This window comes from Lagopus leucura, unplaced genomic scaffold, assembly GCF_019238085.1.
Source record: "Lagopus leucura isolate 7727_CA_CO unplaced genomic scaffold, USGS_WTPT01 Super-Scaffold_100004, whole genome shotgun sequence".
Lineage (NCBI taxonomy): Eukaryota > Metazoa > Chordata > Aves > Galliformes > Phasianidae > Lagopus > Lagopus leucura.
This window is the reverse complement of record NW_024962264.1, coordinates 11619289-11641289: the sequence shown is the minus strand read 5'-3', so window position 1 is coordinate 11641289 and position 22001 is coordinate 11619289. Positions and strand designations below refer to the sequence as shown.

Genomic DNA, 22001 nt, shown 5'->3' with positions numbered 1-22001 from the left:
CCCACTGCTATCACAATCATTATCACTCAGGCACTTACCAGCTTCCCAGCCAAACTTAGCTTGCTTTTCAGGACCTGGGGAGGAGGCAGGGAGAGCAGAGCTGGTGTTTGACAGCCTGCACCTGGAAGTGTACATACACTCTTTAAGGCCTTATCACACAGTTATACCAGCCAAATACTTTCTTGTGTGTTGGGAAAAGGTGCAGTGACAGGAGCTGGCTGCCAGTATTTGGTGAGAGTGGATCAGGGAGAGAATCAGGTATTTGGTTGAAGCTGTGACGCTAAAAGATGCATACCCTAGAGTCTGATATTTAAGATGGCTGTGATGAAGAAATTATTGCCCTTTGTGATGCTGTTGTTTTATAAAGCCTAGATGGTAGAGTTTCTTATCATTAGAAAGATCTCTGGAAAGCATCATTTGAAGAGGGAATATTATAGGAGCATACCTGCAAAATTTCTGTTATTTTTCTCTTTATTTCTTGAAGAGAACTTTTAAAGACTCAGAGTAGCAATCAATGTGGTCTTTAAAAAAAAAAAAAAAAAAAAAAGAGTCCCCGGGTCTTTAATCTTTTTTTGTGCTCACTGGTGGCCAGGGCCTTTTGCTTTTGTCCAGCTTGACGTGGCCAAAAAACTGCCAATGTTACGAGCTTCACAAACAAAAGTAAGCTTTGCTATAGCTTCAGTGTCAGAAAGTAAACTCAGATATGCTTAAAATCTACTGAAAGTCAGGCAAAGTCTTTCTGGGGTTTTCAGTTCAATCACTACAGCCCTAGTCACTTTGGGAGCTTACAGAACAAGAACAGAGTAGAAGGAAGAGTCCTGCCTGCCTTTCATGTGGAAAAACCTGACTTCTTCATGTTTTTCAAGGCAACAGGACATGAAGTCGGGTTGTGTTGCCTAAGGCTGCTACATAGCGAAGGGATTTAAATGTAACCTCTGCATACAGAGAAAAGAAGTCCCTTAATTCATTCAATATTTTATTAGAAATCTCTTAATGCTGGTCTTATTCCTAAAGGTAAACATCTCAGAGGCTTTTTGAAAGGCTGTATTTCATTATTTAATAATCTGTTTTCTGTAACAGAACTCCCTAGGTCTGCGCTGGTTCCACAGGCTGGAAATATCAACAGTCCAAGAACTGTTAAATAATTAACCTGTTGGTGCCTGTAAGTGTTAGGGTTTGAATCACTCATATTTTATTATCACAAACTGCTGGGGAAAGGTGTGAAAAAGATGATTTACTAGTTCTCTTTCAGGACAAAATGACTTCTATATAATGGCACGGTTTGAAACTCTATGATGTTTTGTTTAGAAAGTAACATTTGTAGAAGAATATTTGAGAGTGACTCTGTATATACCCAGCAGAAGAGTGTTACATGTTCTGGACTCACTATAATCCCTTCCTCAATTCAGACGTCAAATGCAATTTTATAGAACTTTTGTCTAACAAACTTTCGTAAGAGTTCCTGAGCATTAACGTTGATTGGAAAATATCGAGCAGTTTTTGGCTGTGGAACAGCACAACTCTGTACTAAGTATGTATGTGTAAGTGCTAATATTTGTGTTTGCACACGCCTGTGTGCGCACATACACAAACAGAATTTGCATGTGTCCTGTTTTCCAAATGGGGAAAATGTCTCTGAAGGTAACTGAAAACCAAATATTTTGGCCCACTAATCTTGACATGACTGTTAAACACTAAGGAGGAAGTAGACAATTTTGAACATACAGGAGCAGGCATAGACTGCTCTTAAATTCCAAGCAGATGGAGGCAGGCCTGACTGCTCAGGGGGTTTCTCATCCACAGATGACGCATGTCATGATTTTTCTTCTTCACAGAGAGAAAATAGAATTGGTTCTATCACAGTACCATGTAACTTGGAGGAGAACAAAGTCATACAATCATGACTATTGTGCAAAATAACAGGAGTTCCAGAAAGAGTAAGAGGGCTTTTGTGAGCATTAATGACACGTCCTCCTAATTTAGCCCAGACTCAAAATAAGTACTGTAATTTAATACAAACCAGATTACTTTCTTTGTAGACAGTTTGAATTCTGTTGTTACATGCATTGAAATGGCAGGAAAATGTGCAAAAGCAACGTAAAGCCAGACAGGAAATACTAGACACTACTGAAGACTGTTCCTTATTCTGTTGTGTCTGTCTGACAGTAGGACAGTACTACCTTTCTGGATCCTTCAGCAAGCATCCTCAGTATTTATTAAGCTAAGATGTAGAAACAAGTGGCTAGAATTGATTTTTTTTTTTTTTCTCCCCATTGGATCCATTTGTTTACTTTGGCTTTTTGAAATATTTTGGGACTCTTGTGGTCTGTAATGGGAAATCTGTCTGCATTCCCCTCAGCTTGTTTTTTGCAGTGTTTACAAGCTTAGGCTGTATTGACATTGTTACTAGGGAGAAACTATCTTTCGGCAATGCAGAAGGCTTTAGCACTATTATATATACATGCGAAATTCAAACATACAAACAATACAGTAAAAGACAATTTTCAAAATCTTTGCTTTTTAACCAGTCACGAATCAAGAAATAGAACTAGAATTAGGCTCATCTCTGCCACTTCAGTTAGATCCATCTACATGTTGTGTTTTAATTATTAAGTAGTGCTAGTTTTGGCTACTAGCATGAAGATTTCAATAACTTAATGGGAAAAAATTACCTCTAGTTTCTATTAAAAAAATTGCAAAAAGCTTCTTTTCAGATAATCAAGTATTTTAAAATAATTTTCCTCACGGCTTAGATTGACTAGACTTACTTGCTGTTTTGATTTAAACATCTTGTTGACATATTGATGTGATTAGCTGTAGATGTTCATGGAGATATTCACAATGAGTCAATATCCTGTGAATTCAGCAGGCTGTGACTATTTTCTGCAATTGAGCAATGGTGAACAGCAAAATAAAATAAAGCTGTTAAGGAGAGCTGCAGGAGAGCTGCAAAGTAATCAAAAAGAGGCTCTTGCGATGAACACTCCTATTTTTTATTTTTTTTTTTTAGTATCTACAGTTCAATTATGAAGGATTATTTTTCTGAATTGCTAGGCGTAATTGAAAGTATGAGTTTTGAAGCTAAAGAACTCGCTTACGTGATATCTTCTTGGTTCTTTTCTGAAAAACAAAGACCTGCCTTGTGGTTTATTTTATAGTAGTTTAGTATTTTAACAAACTTCTGCTTTTCTATTTGTTTTTCTGAATGTGTTATAGCTTATTTAGTTGTACTTTTTCTATGCTGGAGGGAGAGAAATGAGACTTCTACAATGAAGCTTAAATCTCGAACTATCTTTCCTACACAAATAAAGAAAGAATCCTCTTCTATCATTTTTATTTTGCATCCCAAGGCTTTGCTTCTGGGTCTTGCTGTTTTTCATGGAAGAGACCTTTTTAGCTGTGCACTAGGTAGTGAGAAAATTACTGTAATCTATCTGCCCTCCCAGCTTCTTGCTGAAGTGGGCAGGCTTCCTTTTAACAGTTAGCAGTCTAAACATCAAAATCTCCTTTTTGTTAGCAAAAGCTTCTTATTGAAGACCACTCATTTGACTAACAAGATTCTCGGTGCTAAAATTTGCTGATTTGTCTTAGTAAGATAATTCAACATTGTAGCACCAGTAGAGGATAAAACCAACTACATGGCCTAGCAAGTAATTTCCAGTTCTGAAAGACCTGAGCTATGTATATGTATTCCATTTACTTTAATCTGAGAGAATTCAATACACCATGTTGTATTATATTGAAGTATTAGGGTGCAGGAATTTTTTTTCTTAAGTATTTCTAGTCTGATGTATTGACAGTATTTCCTTTAATTCTTGAGATGAACCAAAAGTGCATATTCTAAAACAGTAAGCAGACTAAGGACAGGATGAAAGCTTATGACATAGTGATTTCATTTGAGAGTACTGCTTCAATATTTTTCTCTTTAAATAAGACAAACATTTTCTGTTTGTTTTTTTTTATAATTGTTAAAGAGTTCTGTCCCCAGCAACCTAACTAAAATAAATCAAAGCAGTTACTTGCATGTGCTGTATTATAACCACAACAGATGACTTATTTTAATGGCATTTCGTCCTCTCTTTTGAGGAGAAATGGTACTGTGAGCAATGAAGGATCTTTTCAAATAGTAATAAGATAAATAATCAGTTCCAGGTAAGCAACTTCAATCCATCTGATGTTCAACAGAGAAAACATGCATACAGGTAGTTATCATAGGGTAGATAAGCTGTGGTAGCATATCAGATTTTCTGCCCTGTGCGCTTGCACTCTGTTGCGAATGTGATGCAACTTACCTTCCTTTTTGTCTTGATTCTGGGGATAAAAAGACATTAATAATGACTTTGTAAGAAGCTGCTGCCAGTTTTACATCAGTAGGTTTATTCAATATTGTTTGAATTAATCTCTGAAAAGCAGACGGAAGAAATAAAGAGTTCACCATGAATAAGTATTCTTATAATAATAAACGTGTGAATATGAATGATGTAATGCATCTTATTCTTTAGAATTAACATTTCCATTTGGAGTTAACAGGCAGTTAAATGTGAAATTTGAGGTAGAAATTAAACCAACATGCTGCTAGAATATTTTTCTCTGTTGCAACAACTCCCATTTTCTTCTTAAAAATCCAGTTTATAAATTATTTTAGATGTCGCAAAAGGCTTTGGACAAATAGCTGTTAAATCCCTGCATTAATCTTCATAATTTTCATGTTGTTAGCTTAGTGTCTCCCACAGAATTAATCTTAGCATCACTCTGCAGCTTGCTTTAGAGAGTATATTTGCATTAAAAAGACTTAAAAATCCATCCATTACACCTGAAATTTAACTGTATCTCTAAATAAGTGGGCAAATCAAATGAACTACTTGATGCTTCTTAAATTCAATATGTATTGATATTTATTTATTTTGTTCCCTGTTTTAAAACACTTCTGAATGAATTCATTAATTTATAATTAACCTATTACATATTCTTTAACTGTTCAATTATTTAATTTAAACTATTATCTATAATTTAACCTATATATTTCAATTAGCTAATTATCAATTAATATTAATTTTCCTCATTAATAAAATTAATCAGCTTTTGATCATTGGTTTTCTACATACTATGAATTTCCAGCAACCGCTGTGCATTTTCACTGCGCATTTTTTAATACACTGCACTTCATCAGTAACAGATCCAATGTTTCCTCCCATAATGATGTCCATAATCCCCACCTGGGAATTTTTATTGCTTATTCATAACAAAGCTGTTTTCAACTATAGTTTCAGCAATTTTGCTCTCACTAACATAAACACTGCAATATTTTCTTTCCTCTGAAACAGGAATGAATGTCATAGTTATAAGAAAGGTTTACCCCATAAGGTTTTGCTCTACATAAATTTTTCTTGGGAAAGGACACTGAGCTATGAAATACTTCCTTTTTTCTTTTCAGATATCTTTTTAAGCATGTTGCTTTTGCATATTTAGTAAGGAGCAGGGTTTGTATTGAGCTCAGTATTCCGAAGGCAGATTGTTGAAAGATTTGAAGAGATTTGAAGAGATTCTATTAAATTGTCCTTTAAAAAAATCTTTATGGAAAATTTGACCTTCACCAAATTCCGTTTTTAGATTTCAAATAGGGACAGAATGATTATTTCATCTATTTTCTAGTTCTTTCTAAAGATGTTTTGTGCCTTGGCCAAATCAATTCCTCCTTTCTATTCATTTTTTCCTCTTTGTCCAGGATGACAGCTAAATTGCTTGAATGTACTAGGAAGCATAAATTCGGAAGATCAGTGAGGAAAAATTATGGGTTGAGGTGAGTAGATAACATAAACAGGAAAGAAAAATGAAGAGAGTTTATCACAAGACTGTGCAAAGCATATTGGCACTGTTGCAGGCATTGAGGATGTAGTCAGAAACTACTGGACAGTAAAGGGATACCAGTAGCCTACATTTTGTTCACAGTTCTGCTGACTCCCAGCTCTTTGAGGAGAGACTGCTGGCGAGACTCTCTTAAGTGGGTTTACACACAGTGCCTCTGTTGGAATGGCTCAGGCAGAACGTACAGACTGTCTGAAACTTTTGACCATCTTACTGTGCCTAATCTCATGATTTAAAACTCAATTAACATTAGTACTTGACCCGAGTGTTTAAGTTTAATTAGCACTTTCTCCTCTAAATATTATAGAGCTGTGAGGAGAGCAACCACTTCAGGCCAACACTCCGCTTCAGGTAAAGCAGTAACATATAGGTGGTAAGGAAGCAGCGAAAGTATATTGTGTCTTAAACAAGGCACACAACTTGAAACTGAGTGCAAGTTTTTTTGAAACTTCCGTTTACACTTTTTGGAGACTATCCTTATTAGGATTAGAATTCTTAATAGGATTATCATGCTAGAAATGTGGCAGTCGACGTTTTTTTTTAATTGTTGGGTATTTTTAGTTCTGTTGACCTACACCATGGTAAACAGCAAGTGCTGTCTACATCTCTGTGGCACATCTACTTCTGTTTGGCTGATGCTTTTGCATATTTTTTGAAAAGAAACAAAATTATGTCTGCAACATTCCCCCTTGCACTAATTTGAATTCATCAAGCAGGTTACAGGTTATGTTTTCATTATTTTGGGGGGTGAGAAGACGCTCAAAAACCAACTGGCTTTTCTATTGTGTGAGGCACAGGGTTTCTGCAAATCCACATTACCGTAGGGAACATCTGAAGAATTTACCCATTCCTAGAAGGTTCGTTTCTGGATCAGACCAATGGTAGACAGGTAACAGGAACACAAATTACTTCCATTATACAATTTTAATAAATTCGATCCAAATACAACTGTTCCTGCAGCCTGTCCAGCAGAAAAAAAGAAATCCCAAGCCAAATGCTGAACAGAAATGCCAGTAGCTGTGATTAATTATAATTCATTTCAGATAAGAAACAAATATATGACCTAAAGGAAAATAAAGCTTCAGACTATATCATTAGGAGAAAAAAATAATCCCATTTGTATTATTAACTATAGACTGAGCAGGAAATTCCCAGATGTAATAAATGAAGTTACAAGCCTGCAGTTGTTCAAAAAAAGTTAGAATGGAATGATGTACTAAGTCTTGCGAAATATATCCACTAAAAGACTATTTCTGTGATTCTAAATGTTTATCTAGAGAAAACTCAGAAAGTAGATTTTATTTTTTCACACACACAGAAAAGTGCTAAGAACTGCCTTATCAATAGGAAAGTCAATTCACTGTTATGGTAACTCTCTTGCTCACAGTAGATTGCCAAACAAATTGCTGCTTTCCTATTGTTGAAGAATGTCTTCAGTTTGAGAGAAGTTAATTTGTGTTTCCAGGCTGAACTCCATGTTCAAAATGATTTGAATAGTTCTGCCCTTTCCTGTGTCTTATTTTCTCACTTCTATTCCTCTACTTTTATAATACAAACCCTCTTTTTGCTTGCTTTGCTTTTACCCTTCAAGTCTACATGAAATGATAATAAATATTCCCTTCTTGTCTGCTCTATGGGAGACCCATCTCTACGAGATGAAAATAAAACATCCTTCCTCAGTACCAAAATATATATTTATATATATATATATATATATATATATATATATATATATTTTTTTTTTTTTTCTTCCCTGCTCAAGCCAAATGCTTTCTAAAGACTTAAGGCTCATTGTTTTAGCACCTGCAGTGCCATAAAAGGATTCATGTCTGCTGTTATTCTACTAACCACAGACTGTGGGATGTAAAATAGTAATAGATCCGTGAATGTCAGAGGTAACGATGCTATAAAAGTGAATTTGGTCATCTTTTCTCTATTCCTAATCTCAGAAGATCCTTTCCTTAAATTTTGTTGCCACTTCCTCTCTCCTTTTCCTCTCCTATTTATTTATTTAGTCACTTACTTATGAAATATAACATGAAATCATCTTATCCAACTGGTTTCTGGTAAAATTAAAATTATTTGGTAGATTTAAAATAGTTCTGCCATCTGCGAGCAGTGAGATCTATATCTATTGATGTGTACCATTTAAAACAGTAACAGAAACTACAGAGCTTAGTGTTGTGGTATCTGAACACATACGTGGTATCTCCCATGAATGTAGATTCTAATTTGGTATTTTTTGTTTTTTTACTGTAAATTTTTCATACAAAAGAATAAAGTTTTCTAAAATTCAGAGAAAATAGGCAGTAGTGAACATACATTATTTGCTATTCTGAATGTTTTTGTTGTGTTTTCCATAACTGATGACTAAGAAAAGTTAAAGTGCTGAGACTGGAAGTTTCAGAAGTTGTTATCAGTGAGTGAGAGCAGGTTGCAGGGCCGTGCCTAGATACATAGCAACAGAGAAATCATTTCAAACAACACACAAAATACTAGACACGAGTGAAAGCAGAGGAGGAGTGGCTTTTGCCATGCTGGTTGCCAAACCCCAGCTCCTGTGCACCCATGAAAGGAATGTACACCAGGGGAGTGTCCATTCTAAATAAGCCAGCTCCTCATGTTGCCTGGAAGGTTGTGGCAAGAGAAGAGAGGGAGAATGTATCATCTCCATTTTATACTTGCTCCTGGAGCCATTAAATGGAAAATTTTGATTAAGATCTGAGGTAATGTCCGAATTTGAACAATGCCTCTTGACATTAGCATGCACCAGAACTCATCTGCACCATTTAACAATCTTCTAGCTAAAGGGCCTTTTTAATTGTTAATCGCTAATTAGTAGGAGAAGCAGTATGAGTGTATGCATAACTGAATTTGAGCACGTAGACAACTCTGTCAATGCCAGCTTGACCCAAAGAATTCCATGTGGGCAGCCTACGAGTGACTCCCAGAGGTGTCCATTAAATGTTGTCCACCTGCTGCTAGTTCTGTGCTTTCCTTAGTGAAGTCTGTCCTTGTAAGCGTGGTGTGTGATACCAGACATCTGTGTCCCTGCTTTGATGAGGGTGCCAGGAGGATTACATTGCACTGTCATTGCTGGTGTCTTGCCCAAGAACCTAGTCTGAGGTGATTGTTGATGTCTGCTGAGTCTGCTACTCAGGTTAACAAAGAAGAAAGAAGCGATATCTGAGTGACATCTGAAATTCCAGCTATCTAAGATTCCACACCTAGAGATTATTTGTTCTGATCTTGTAAAAATAAGAGGCTTATGTGGACTACTAGATTAAATATTAAGGGCCAGATCCTTCATTGCACTGCACTAGTATCAGTATTCTGACTACATGTTTGAATAATAAATTTCTTCTGACAGCATAGAAGCTGATATGCAACCTCTGACACTGGGCTCCCATGCTGTTTCTTATGTCACAAATGATGACAATTTCCAGAAACAGTGACTAGCAGCAGCGAGAGACTCTGCAATATTCACTTAATTGTGTTCCGCGTTTTCAGATATAATTTACAGTTTGAAAATGTTGAAAAATGAGTGTCCTGACATGAGCTCCCAGTATTCCGTAGCAAGGGAAACTACTGGGAACAGAAAAGTTTTTCTTTTAAGATTCAACAAAAACAGTCCCTTACTGTGTGACAGAAGCAAGCTGCACCTAACCTGCCAGTGATTCAGCATGTTTTTCTAAATTCAAACTGGGTTGCGGACTAAAGTTTGCAGTAGGGACTCAAACCCTGCAGGGAAACACCAGAGGCTCAAGATTTTCTCCCAGCATCCATCGTGGAGCCAGGTGGGGAGCCAAATGTGTAGCAAAACACTCTCTGTACTAAAATATCATAACAAATGGCTTCAGGGCACACAGAGAGAGGCCAATCCACAGTATTAATTAGCATGAAAGTAATTAGCAAAATATTGCTAAAAAATTGTAAGCGGCATGATTGAGAGCTGGATGAGTTTTTGAACTCAGCAATATGAAAACCCATGTGTAATAGCAGTGAATTTGATGCACGCTGTGAGGTTTCAGTGACTAGAAGACCAGTTTTGATTGGAAGAGATAAACATAGTATAAAATATAATTTGCTGTAGAAATTAAAGGCTCTGGACATGATGTGTTTTGTTGGTTTTTTTTTCCATCACTGATACCTTACTCTTTAATAGAATTAGTCAAGTTAATTACAGTAAGCATTTCCCTGAATTTGGCTATTTTTGTAGGCAGAAGATGTTTTGGAGTGGATCATTAATTTTTCAAATGCATTCATTATAAAAAGTTTTGGACAAGTATTCTGGACTAGGTGTTGGCACATGGATCATTCATGAATAGCCTGTTCTTAGATTTACTTCCTTTTGCTTTTGCTTCAATGGAATTAATAAAATCAACTAAAACATCTTATGAAGCTGCCATCATCAGCTGCTTTTCCCAAATGGACTTACTGGTTATTTTGAAAAATTTCTAAATGTCAAATGTCCTTTTTGTTATTTCTTTTACACTTATATTAGTATCATGTGTCATTTCAGTGTGATATTCTCTTGAGAAGGAGTTACTTGACTAAAAGTTTGTCCAAAGTGGAATGTGTTGCAATGAGTTTTTCAACATGTTAATTCAGTGTAAGTAGTTAATTAAACTCCTGTTACATCTGAGAAAATAATTCAACTTTTAACTTCTTCCTGAGAAATGCTTGGAAAGTTTTATTCTTTAAGGACCAGTGCTAAGTTTAGGTGACAGTTCTTGGCAAAATAAAACGTAACAGGATTTATTTTTTGTAGTTCTTTAATCTTCTGTGATGGCACATAATGGTGAATGGTTTCAGCCAAATTTCACACTAATTTTTTGAATCATAAACCAAAATATGGCACAGTGACTGTATTTAGGAGTAGTCATGTATATTCTTTTGGGCAATGGTAGAGGTGTTGTTTATCTAACGTTTAATAGGTCTTTGTCTAGGGAACAGCAGAATTCTTCAAGGCCCAGCTGTTAGTTTTTCAGTTTAAGTCTAGAAAACTATGATGTACTCAAATGCTTTGACTTTGTCACATTATAAATGTTGAAACTATGGGATCTAAAACAATATTTTAATTGCAAAATATTGAGAAAGATGTTTAAATTAAAGAGCTTTTTTTGTTTGTTTGTTTAAAGTTAGAGAGGGTCTGTTTTGACGGTTTGCATATACGGTTACATTTGTGTTGGATTACCTTTATTGTACACTGCAAATTTTCAGTTTGGACTGAACTCTAAAAACAAGTCAAATATTTTTCTATGCATATATGTTATTTATGTGAGATTTATCCATTCTCCTGTGGTAAAGAATGTTTGTTTGCTACTTGGTAATCTTGAGGCGGCATGATTTTTAAATACATGGTCAGTAACCGCATGCATTTTTAAATGGATGCGAGCATTTTGTGGGGATATCTTTTTAAGAATAAAAGCCTAAAATATGACATTTGTGCTAATGTGCAAAACATTTATCTAATTTCTGTTGCCTGCCACCTGTGACCTAATAACATTTACTTAAAAATTATACAAGCAATGCAGAAGTAAACAAAATACTTGGCACGTAGAAAGCTTCTTTTATCCAAAGACTATAAAGCTGTTTACAAAAAAATGCTGAAAAATCTAGGTCTCAAAGCATCACTTGTTCATCTGCTAAATAAGGGGGTGCTTTTCCATTCAGAAAGTATTTTATGTTTGTGTAAAATTATTGAAAAAAGTGAGCAATGTTTCAATGCCTTTTGCCTCCACGAAGTTTTTGTGACCCTAAAGAAAATGCTTGCAGAGTGGCTACTATCTTATGAAGATGTTGCAGGTGTTCATATTCTGCGATATAACGTCGTCCCCTCAGTGCTGTGATGTCCTAATAACATAGAGAGTTGTTGTGTCCACAGCCAGATATGTTCACTGAAAAAGGCTTTAAGGTAGGAGTGAGAAAAACTTGCTTCCATTCCAGAATCTGTCACTGTCTTCTTTCTGGCCCAAAATTTCTTTCCATTTCTCTTTCACTTCACTCACAAAGCCCTTAGAGCTTCTCTTGCAGATAGTTTATACAGAATGTAGTAGATTAAGACTGATTAAGACCTCAATTTGAACTCTCACAGAGCAGTATCCATGGCTAACAGTTTTTAATCTCTCCAGCTGCTTTGAGTTATGCTTCCCACTGTAGATGGTCTTGGCCTAGAATCAACTTTATGTGTATTCATTACAAGTAATGAACAGCATAACAACATAGCAGCAATTTGTATCTGGGCATGGAATCTTTAATGTGAGTTATTAACTCTGATAATAAACTTAGAGGACTCTACAGGGTCCTGTAGCCCATCAGCATAGGCTACTGTGTCCGCATAGGCACATCCAGTTCTTCTTTGTTCTCTCAAGTGGCTTTCAATGCCGTATTGATGAACAAAGTATAAAGAGAGGCTGCTCACTTCACGCAGCATTCAGTGATCCGATCCCAGTAGTATTCAAGACCAAAGACATCTTTTAAAAGACCTGAGATGAAGATGAGTTGATGACTTTGGTCTTTCTACATGACTGTCTTCTTTTTTCTTTTCCTCTTTTTTTTTTTTTTTTTTTTTTTTTTTTTTTTTTTTTTTTTAATGGTGTTTCTCTCTGCTAACTCTTGACATCTTGACTGTAAAAAATGTAACTTGTGATCGTGAAACCTGTTGTCTTGGAACTACCTCAGGATCAGAGCAGCATAAAAGCAATCATTTAGGGAAAACCTGAAATGTGAAAAGTAGGAAAAATGGAATCAAACAATGCAATCCAAGCAAGAGTAAGGCTGTCTGGATTTCAGCTCATCATCCTACTGGCAATAGAGATAAACAAATCCCCCATTCCCATTATAAGATTATGCCCTTATCCTTCCATGGGAACTTACGTGTTAGACGCAGTACCAGGCCTGATTTTATGAGATGCGTGCCAATATGCCTGGACGGAAAGCAGACGTACAAACCGTTGCACATAGGTCAGTGCTGTAACCTGCTCTGGGAAAGGATGTAAGGTTGTATGATGTGACATAGTCCTGCTGTAGACCCTACAGTTTCTACTAGTAATGTAGGTAACTGCTTAACTGTGATTTCCCAAGCCATTCACAAAGTCAGCATTTAACCTGCTAAGGCTAACTTTCTGAATCACTGAGCAAAGTGAAAAGTGTCAAAGGCTTTGCTGAAGTCTGAGTACGTCAGCAGCCTTTCCTTTATCCACCAGGCCTGATTTTCTCGTAGAAAGAGATCAGGTTCATCAAGCAGAACCTGCCTTTCACGAACCCGTGCTGGCTGGACCTGATCCTCCAGTTGTGCTGTGCATGATGTGTGATCTCACTCAAAATGATCTGCTCCATAACTCTCCTGGCATTGAGATCAGGCTGACAGGCCTGTAGATCCCTGAATCCTCCTTTTGTGACTATTCTTGTAGATTACTATCAAATGCAGACTTTAGAGCAATTAGTTTAATTAAATGAATTTCAAAGCACTTTCACATCAGATTTTTACCTACATTTCATCAAATGCTCCACAGAATTTCCACAATATGCTAGTTTCTTAGCTGGCGTATGTTAATAATTTCATTGATTTCAATAGAACTGAGCTGTTTTTACAAAAGAGCAGCTATCTATTTTATTTCATGACTGTTTAAGCTTAAGAAAAAGCTGGGAAGGGTATAGCAAGCTCTTCAGAGCTTTGAATGTAAATCTAATGAGCAAATACTGAATAATATCCTGACATATTATGAATGGTTATGTAGAATTTGTTTGAATTTCCGAAAACATCACATGAAGGTCATTTCACATAGTGGCTGAAGTAAATTTCAAGCAATCTGTGCGCATGTGGAAAGTATATATATCTATAGTTGTGCTCTGAGATTTATAGGCCAGAGGAAGAGTGATGCTGCCAAAAAAAAAAAAAAAATTGTTTTCAGAAGGACTTTTTTGGATGGAATTAGGGTTGGTTGAGAGACCAAATGTAGAACTGTAGATTAAGTGAGGATGTAAAGGGGCTGCCAAGGAAACCAGAAGTCTATACGTAGAGTTCAGTTTGGATAGAGGTTGGTATAAAGACAGAATCTAGAGCTGTGGTTGGATCAAGGCTACATGGGGGCTGTTAAAGGAAGGAGCAAACTGGAAAAAAAGTTCTCTTGCAAGAACTTCATATGGGACTTGACGTGAGTTTTACCATTCAACATTTAGTGTTCTATTCCAACCTATATTATTCTATGATAATGTATTGACTCTGGGAAACAGTGTGGAAGGAAACACAGAAAATCTCCCTGGCTTCAGTTCAAGTTTAAAATACAAACTTCAGGATTATTTTCCCATGATCTTCTCAACATGGAAGACTGATGCAGCACTGCGTTGGCTACTATCCAGTCTAGATGGGAGGTAAATTATATTGCTCTTCCTGTAATACAGCTTTCATCACTAGTGTCACCAGACCATCTTCTCTTGAGAGCTGAAGTCAGCCAAGTGCAACCATAAACCCTGCAAGAAGCTGACATTCACAAACTAGTCTTTCCACTCTTTTCTGCCTCAACATTTCCCCCCTTGTTTTCTGAATTTCCTCCTTGTCCCAGACATCTCCAGGCTAGACGAGCCTTTGCTGTGGTGAACTAACTAACCCCTTTGGGCATGGAGAAGACAAAACAGTTGTCTGCTTCAGCTTGCAAACAGATGTATGATGAGTCTTTACTGTACCAAAAATTGAACTATTGATTCTAAACACCTGGGACATAGTGCCTGGGAACTGAGAATGCAATGTGCTGAATGGCTGAGCCACTTCTTCCTGAGAAGGCCCTCCGGGAGTCAGCTAACAAGTAATTTTGTGGCCCCATTCAGGAAGTCTGTCTGACGTGTCAGACCTACCAGTCACTGATTTGTCAGCCAAACTTATTGCTGTCATTCAGCAAGAATTGTATTAGCTCTTAGGAAATCTGTTCTCACCTGTAAGTTTGTAGCTTTCTCTATAAATTGAGAATTTTTTAGAGGTAAGGGCATAGAATAAAATATTTCATGAAGTACTAAGTGCTAAATATTTTCATTTTGCCCATTTCAAGGCCAATTTAAACATGACAGAATTAAGTTGATCTGTTTTGCCTTCCTAATAAATACTGCTAGCTATAGCATAATAAATGGTAGGGCTGTAAGCCAAGCAAGGCGACTGGAGGAATGTTTTGTTTAGACTATTACAATAGCCAGTTCAGCATCATGGTAGGAATCTAGTAAGTTAGGAGAGAGCTGAACTGACAGCGCTACCATTCGAGTAAAGATTTTCGTAAATGATTGAGCCAAAGGCTGATTATTCTTCTTTCTATTTTACTCTTCTACATTTGATCTACTTGGGTATTTACTTCATTCTTTTTCTGGAGTTACTCCCAAATGCTCTTTGAGAAGTCACTTCATTCTCTATGCTCTTTCTGTAAAAGAGTGACCATGGTTCCTACTTCTCTCTCGTGCCCCTAGCTTTCCAACGCTTCCAGAGAGCTTTCAATACATTTTGTTTTATTGACAGTAAGACCAGCAACTTTATAACTACACAGAGAACAAAGCACATTTAACTTATGAGCTTATTAACTTGCATCTAGTTCAGCAAGAAACGGACTACAAGAAGCATTTTGCTGCAGGTCTAAAGAGGCTTGTGATTGGGTAGCTCTGGGGGAAGAAAAAGTACCATCTTGCTGTGCAGAGCAGTGTGCCCTACTTCCAGAACATGGCCACCTTTTTATCATGTAAGAAGGTCAGTTTTTTACTCTTTTCAAGCTCATTCAAATGACTAATGCACTGTTGACAAAACTGAATTTTGTTACTATTTCTGTATCCGGGAATTTCTTTTCCTAGCTTTCAGCTCCTCCTCAGTACACAAGAATATGGAAAACAAAACAAAACAAAAACCTCAGAATCATGGAAATTAGGTTAGATTTGTTGTAACTATGTATATTACAAAACTGTGTTTGTTCATAGCCTGTAAGTAATATCCTAGTTCACGTAATCTTTGTCAGAAAGGTTAGGATGAAGAACTTGTATCTGAAATGTTGAACCATTTTACTGGTGAAGATTTACCAAGAGAAGGAATGAGAAAAGGCTTTACTCCCTCATATTTTACTACTGATTATTTATAAGTATAAGCTTCCCCTGCTATACGTCTTCATGCCTATATGCATTCATAAGAGTTTCCACCATTTTTTTTTTAACTATTAAAAGATTTAGCTAAAATGAATATTAAAAGATTGCTAATATATACAGAACAGTTTTGATGACTGAAGTGGTTTGGATCTCATGCTTTAAAATCAGCATTTCTTTACTAGTATATTTCTGAGAACCTCATCCAAACCTAATTAGATTTTTCTAGGGGCGAATGTTAGAAAGAAGTACCTTAAAGTCTTAAGGACTAGCAATGAGACTGAGATTCTGAAAGAATTAAAGGCCAGATCTGTAAAGATATCTGGTATTTTCCATTCATTCTTCTAACAATGTGGGCCAAGTTCATTTTTGAAAATGATGTTTAAAGAGTACAAAAAATTATATCTATTATATCTGAATCTTTCTTTGAATATTTTTGAGATCATAGCAGTGCAATAGAAGACAAAAATAGTGATTTTAGAAATCTGTTTCGAAAAATCCGTACTGTAATAAATATGAACTAATAATTTCTTATTCTTGCTGGTGATACCGCAGAAGACAACAGGACAGACTTAATGTAATAGAATTTCTTGTAAAACTTTTTTAGTAATTGCTACTAACAGGTATTGTGGTTAGAGATTTGCTATAAAACTTAAAAAGTAGCTTTACAACTATTTGAGGCTCTTTGTAAGTATTTTTCATGTCCACTAATTCACCACTGGTTTCATCAATTCATGACCTTTCCATTTCAGATACTACACAGAAAAAACATTACATCCTAGTGGCTGATCTTACAGCACCTGTAAACAGCTTCATCCAGTGCTACTATGTAGTCCAGTAACTAAATTAGTCATGCTAGCAGCTGAACTATAACATGTACTTGTAATGATTTCTCTTAGGATATGATTTCATGCCGTTTAGGTCCGTGCAGACAATAGAGGCATAAGGATTTTAAGCCTTGGCTGAAAGCTGGGAATTATGAAAGTACTCTTCAATGTGTCATTTTCTGTCTTTGTGAGGATACATGTATTGATGGATAGCTGAGAAGGTCATAGCAGCAAAATATAGGGTATGCATTTTTACAGTGCCTGAAACGTTTAAAAAAAACAAGTATATTTTTTATCAAGTTCCGAAGTATTGTTTACCAAACTGCTATGACATCTTCATTGTGGTGAAGTTCTAAGATTTTGTTTTGTTTCCAGAAGGCTTTCTGTACTTCAGAAATTCTCATCCAACTTCCTAAAATGGTCCAGTGTTTTTCTTTTGGGCTCATGCACATATTTCTACCAGTAGAGTTCTGACTTTCCAGTACAAAGCTAGACTAATGAGTAGCTGCAAGAGCTAACAATTTGAAACTGTGAATAATATCAGCTTTCTCTGGGCCCTTTGAAATAAACAAGTATTTATTATAAATATTTGTCTTTTCTGAATTTTGGACTGCTTTAAGATGGATTTATTTGAAGTGCTTTTAAAACATATTTAGCTTGTTAAAGTTATCACATTGGGTTTAGGCCTTACTGTGCTGCTGCTCAGGGAGTCACTGCATATAAGAGATCACAAGGTGGAATAAGATAATGAAAAAAAAAAAAAAGCGGTAATGTGGAAAGCAATTTGTTGAGTTTCCAGCAGACGCAATTGTGAATATCACTCTGGCCTGTAAGTGCTCTGATGTAAGCCCATGTGATTCTGAGTAACGAGAATCTGTAATTAGGAAAGAATAACATGGTTTCGTGAAAGTAGTCTTGAATTATTTGCCTGAGATGACATTCAGCTCTATTTACAGTGATAGTTATCTATTCAATAAATATATGGATGCTTACATTCAGACTCGGTTTTTTTTTTGTTCAAGACTTTTTTTCCAACAGTGGAATCATAACACTATATGCAAAGCAATGCTGTTCTTCCTTTAGAGTTTATTTAAGTACCTAGCTTTTTATTTAGATTCACAACTGACAGATTAACTTGATTCCAACCTTGCCCTTGATCTCATTTTGGATACCTCATGAGATATACCTCATTTTTGAACTTCAAATAAGACTCAGATAATGACGTTGTTTCTCTTTTTTTTTTTTTTTTTTTTTTTTTCTTGAGGTGTCATATGTAAATACAGAGTTTGATGTTTCTCCTGATTTTGAGGAGCAAACAGTTCAGTTGGTGGAGATTAATACTGCCTCAAGGCCTGAAGTCACAGTATGGTTTTCTATTCTATAATTATTGTCTATTATTTTCACAGTTTGGTACACGGTTAAAAACAGCGTTTATTTCTGGAAATACTGAGAAGCATCCTCATTGAGTTGAGATTAATATTTTGCCTCTTTCAGGGGCACTCCTGAAGACTAAATTTGCTTACACATGTAATACTTGCATATAATGCAAATAAAACACCGCAGCCCCATCCTTCTTACCTAATGGGTTCATATCCCTTCTGAAATCTTCATTCTAGAATAGTGTTCTGCCTACAGGCCACAGCTAAACTGAAATTGGTAGGGACTTCTTCCACTTGGAATGGCAACTTTTTCCCACAGAAGAATTTAAAACCCATGAGACAAGCTGCACCTTTCTAAGTGAGGGCTGGAGTCTGGGCCAAAGTATCACAGTATTCATAAAGCAGCTTCATACTTTAAAGGTCTCCACATTTTTACATGTCAGTATGCAACATTCATTCATGCCCTGCAAGCAAACATACTGATACGGACTCACAGGGGTTCAGCCATGTAGTAACCTCCAGTCTTACTTGGCAAGAATGGAAATATTTTGATTACAGGAAAAAAAAAAAAAAAACATTGTGCAAAATCTTTACACATTATGCACAATCCTGAATTTGCTGTCTAAGATAGGAACTCAATCCAGATAGCATAGCAAATTCTGATCCTGATGTTAATTAATCTTCTGTTAAATGAAAGTAGAATTGGGACAAGTCAAAGGCAAATACGAACTTCAGAACCCAGGAAATGGAAGAGAGAAGGTACTTGAAATAGTCCCAAACAATAGCAGGCCTGGCTTATGCAGAGGAAAAATACAGCTGTGTTTCCTGTATTTAGTTAATTATTTCTTAGGTAAAGAGTGTCTGTCTTACAGCTAAGACAGAAGATTTGGATATTTTTTGCTACTTGTGCCAGTTACTGAAGATAACTGTGATCTGCTCTAGACTGAACATTTAAGTTCTGGTAAACAGTATCTTTGTTCTCTTAAATCCACGCAGTTCATTCATTTCATACATCTTATTCCTTTATTTTTCTTTATCTTGGGTCTTTTCAATTTATCACTCATGACCTTCGAAATTCAACAATTTTATCCTGTGCTGCAGCTGCAGTTGGTTTTAAGCTGTGCCTATATACTTTTGGCTTACCTGAATATTTATGTATGACTAGCTGAATCACAGTTGTCACCACAATCTTGCAGAAGGATAACATCTTTAACTCTCCTCAGTCGAATCATTAGTTTGGCTTAATGTCAGAAGGTATTTGTTTTATTGTTGTTTAACTTCTAGTTTTGAATTTCAGCTTGCTGAAATTAATTAGAAACTTTCATTGTAAACGAAAGTGGATATTCCCAGGTATACATTTTACTTCAGGAGCTGTGGTGTTTGTAGGGGAAATTTTTTAAATCTTGATAGAAACGTGAGAGTTGGCAGCTACTTACAGGAAAAAAGTGTATCTGAAAATCTCTCTGAAGAACCAAGTTTGGTTGGTTAGCTGTGTCTGCACTCCCTTCTCTTTTCATTTGCTTTTCCAAAATTGCCTAGACATTTAGTGGCAGGAATAGTCATAGAACAAATGAAAATTAAGTTCAGCAAATTATTGTGGAAAATGAATTTGAAATTCATTAGTAACAAGTATTTATGTAAGAAACCTGACTGTAAGAATCATTTCATAAGTAAATAATAACTCTATTGTGTGGTTTGCATCTAATCTAAGCAATACAATGCAGGTTTAAATGCCACTTATTTAGCTATTGATAATTAATAAATCAAGATTTAGTAGACATCATTATGTGAATAATTGCTATAGAATGCAGAAAATCCATTATAGTTTAAGCTACTGATGGGACAAGAACCTGCACGAATGATTGATTTTACCGTATGACATTTGTTATTCTCTTTTATTAAAGTATTTCAAAATCAGATGTTTTATACAACAAAAACATGTATGTTCAATTGCCAAGTTTACTTTGTTACCATTAACAAAGCTAGATAGATGCAAAGCCAGAACATGCTTGTGTATTCGTCAGGAATTTTGCGCTTCCAAGTATTAATTGGATAATAGAATGCAGAGAAGTGTCCACTTTCATGATGGATGATTGTGCTTTATCTTCGATTCCTTTTAGACCTGTTTTGATTCATGTGAACCTTGGACACCCTGTACTTTTTGTTCTCATCCTACCTCCTGGTCCATACCCCTTCACTAACCTTTGTGATTCCTTTTCTGCCACCCTTTTACGCTGTTCTTCAGCAATGGTGGTTCTTTCTTTAGTCGTATGCATTTAGGTACTGACAGGAATTGATTCTTAACTGGTATCAAATAATCTTGCTCTTAAAACATGGTACCTTGATGTGGGAGAACAAAGGTGTTGTATGGAACAATTCAGAAAGGATTGGGTATAAATGCTGAAGGTTATGGATCTTCATGAGTATCCAATCTAATCAAACACACTAAACTATACTTCGTGAAACTACCCGTTGTCGATTGAGAGAATGCAGTAAATTCTTAGAAAAAGCATCTGTTCTCTCATAAGATAATGGATCTTGCAGGTGTTTTTTAAAGGCTTCCATATTCCAATGAAATTTTCATCATTTTATGATTGTGGCCTGTACTCAAATATTGATAAAATTATAAGAGATATTATTACAATCCTGTAATGCTGTAAATGTAAAAAATTCCAGTAGAGTTTGCTGACTGATTGACTCTTCCATCTTCCATCTAGCTTTATGTAAGCATTTAGATATCTTACCAACAGGGTGTAGGACTTGGTGTCTCTATTAAATAGAACAGCTTCACCTGCTGCCTGTTGGAGAAAGCAGTCACACAGCTGTTGGTGTTATGCAACATACATACAGATTTTGCACTGTGTGTGCTCTACAGTACAGAACAGTCAGTTTTTCCAAATATTTCAAGACTGAGTTAGTGAAGGCCAGATATGCCATCTGTTTTCACAGTAGGATCTCATCCTGTGATATAGTGTCCTCCAAAACAGAACTAGAGAGTTTGATGACTCCAGTGGACCTGCATGTATTTGCAGAAGTCAGCATTAGTCCACATTAGCAAACTGTATGAAAGGATCAGAGGTTTAATAATGCTATGTATTGTCAAGATTATGAAGATCCTGTATTCAGTCAGATTACATATATTGCGCCATCTGTATCCTTGCCCTGTTTCTTGGAGATTTTTTGCCTTTTCTGGAAAAAAATGTGTAAGTTCCACTATAATCAGTCTGCAAGGATTTCAGTGCCTGAATATATTTTAGCCCACTTCATTTCAACATTGTTAATGGTTCACAGAATTTAAATGATGTATAAGGAATAGCCCAGTTGTATTGGTCCTTGGACATGGCACTTAGCTTTTGTTAAGATTTTATACATGCCAAAATGGTTTGCTATTGCTCTGATGAAAAAAGAGACAGGAGAAGCTGGTGTAACATAAATACTTCCAGATGATGGAGTCACGGTGTAAGAAATTGTATTCTCAGATAATATGTGATTTTTGCCTTTGAAATTTCCATTAAAATCTAGCTGCATTATCAGCTTGTCATGAACAGTGAAGTCTTTCTAACTTATTCTTTCCAAGTGATATATTTAGTCTCAAGTTTCTGAAATAAGTTTTTGCCTGACTCTGTATGGTCTCACCTACCATGTCCAATTTTCAGGAAATTTAAGCAAGATATGCTCAGCTGTTTTGAAGCTAGAGTGGAACAAAGCTATTATCTTCGTGTGGTTCAAGTGACATTTCTGTGCTTTCGCAATACACGCAGTTGATGTTAGAAATCTTGAGCTAGCATTGTTTCATTGTCCTCAGATGGGAATGAAAAAC

At 36.0% G+C, this 22001-nt stretch overlaps 1 protein-coding gene across 7 annotated transcripts in view; it reads left to right on the top strand.

Moving 5' to 3' along the window:
- Positions 1–22001, top strand: part of TTC29 (tetratricopeptide repeat domain 29) — a 316699-nt gene that overhangs the window by 44515 nt on the left and 250183 nt on the right. The window contains exon 4 of one of the 7 annotated variants that reach the window (XM_042870536.1): positions 5726–5800. The exons of the other annotated variants lie outside the window; for them this stretch is intronic. The gene's annotated coding sequence lies outside the window, so the exon portion shown is untranslated. The remainder of the gene's footprint in view (positions 1–5725; positions 5801–22001) is intronic. 7 annotated transcript variants of the gene reach the window in all.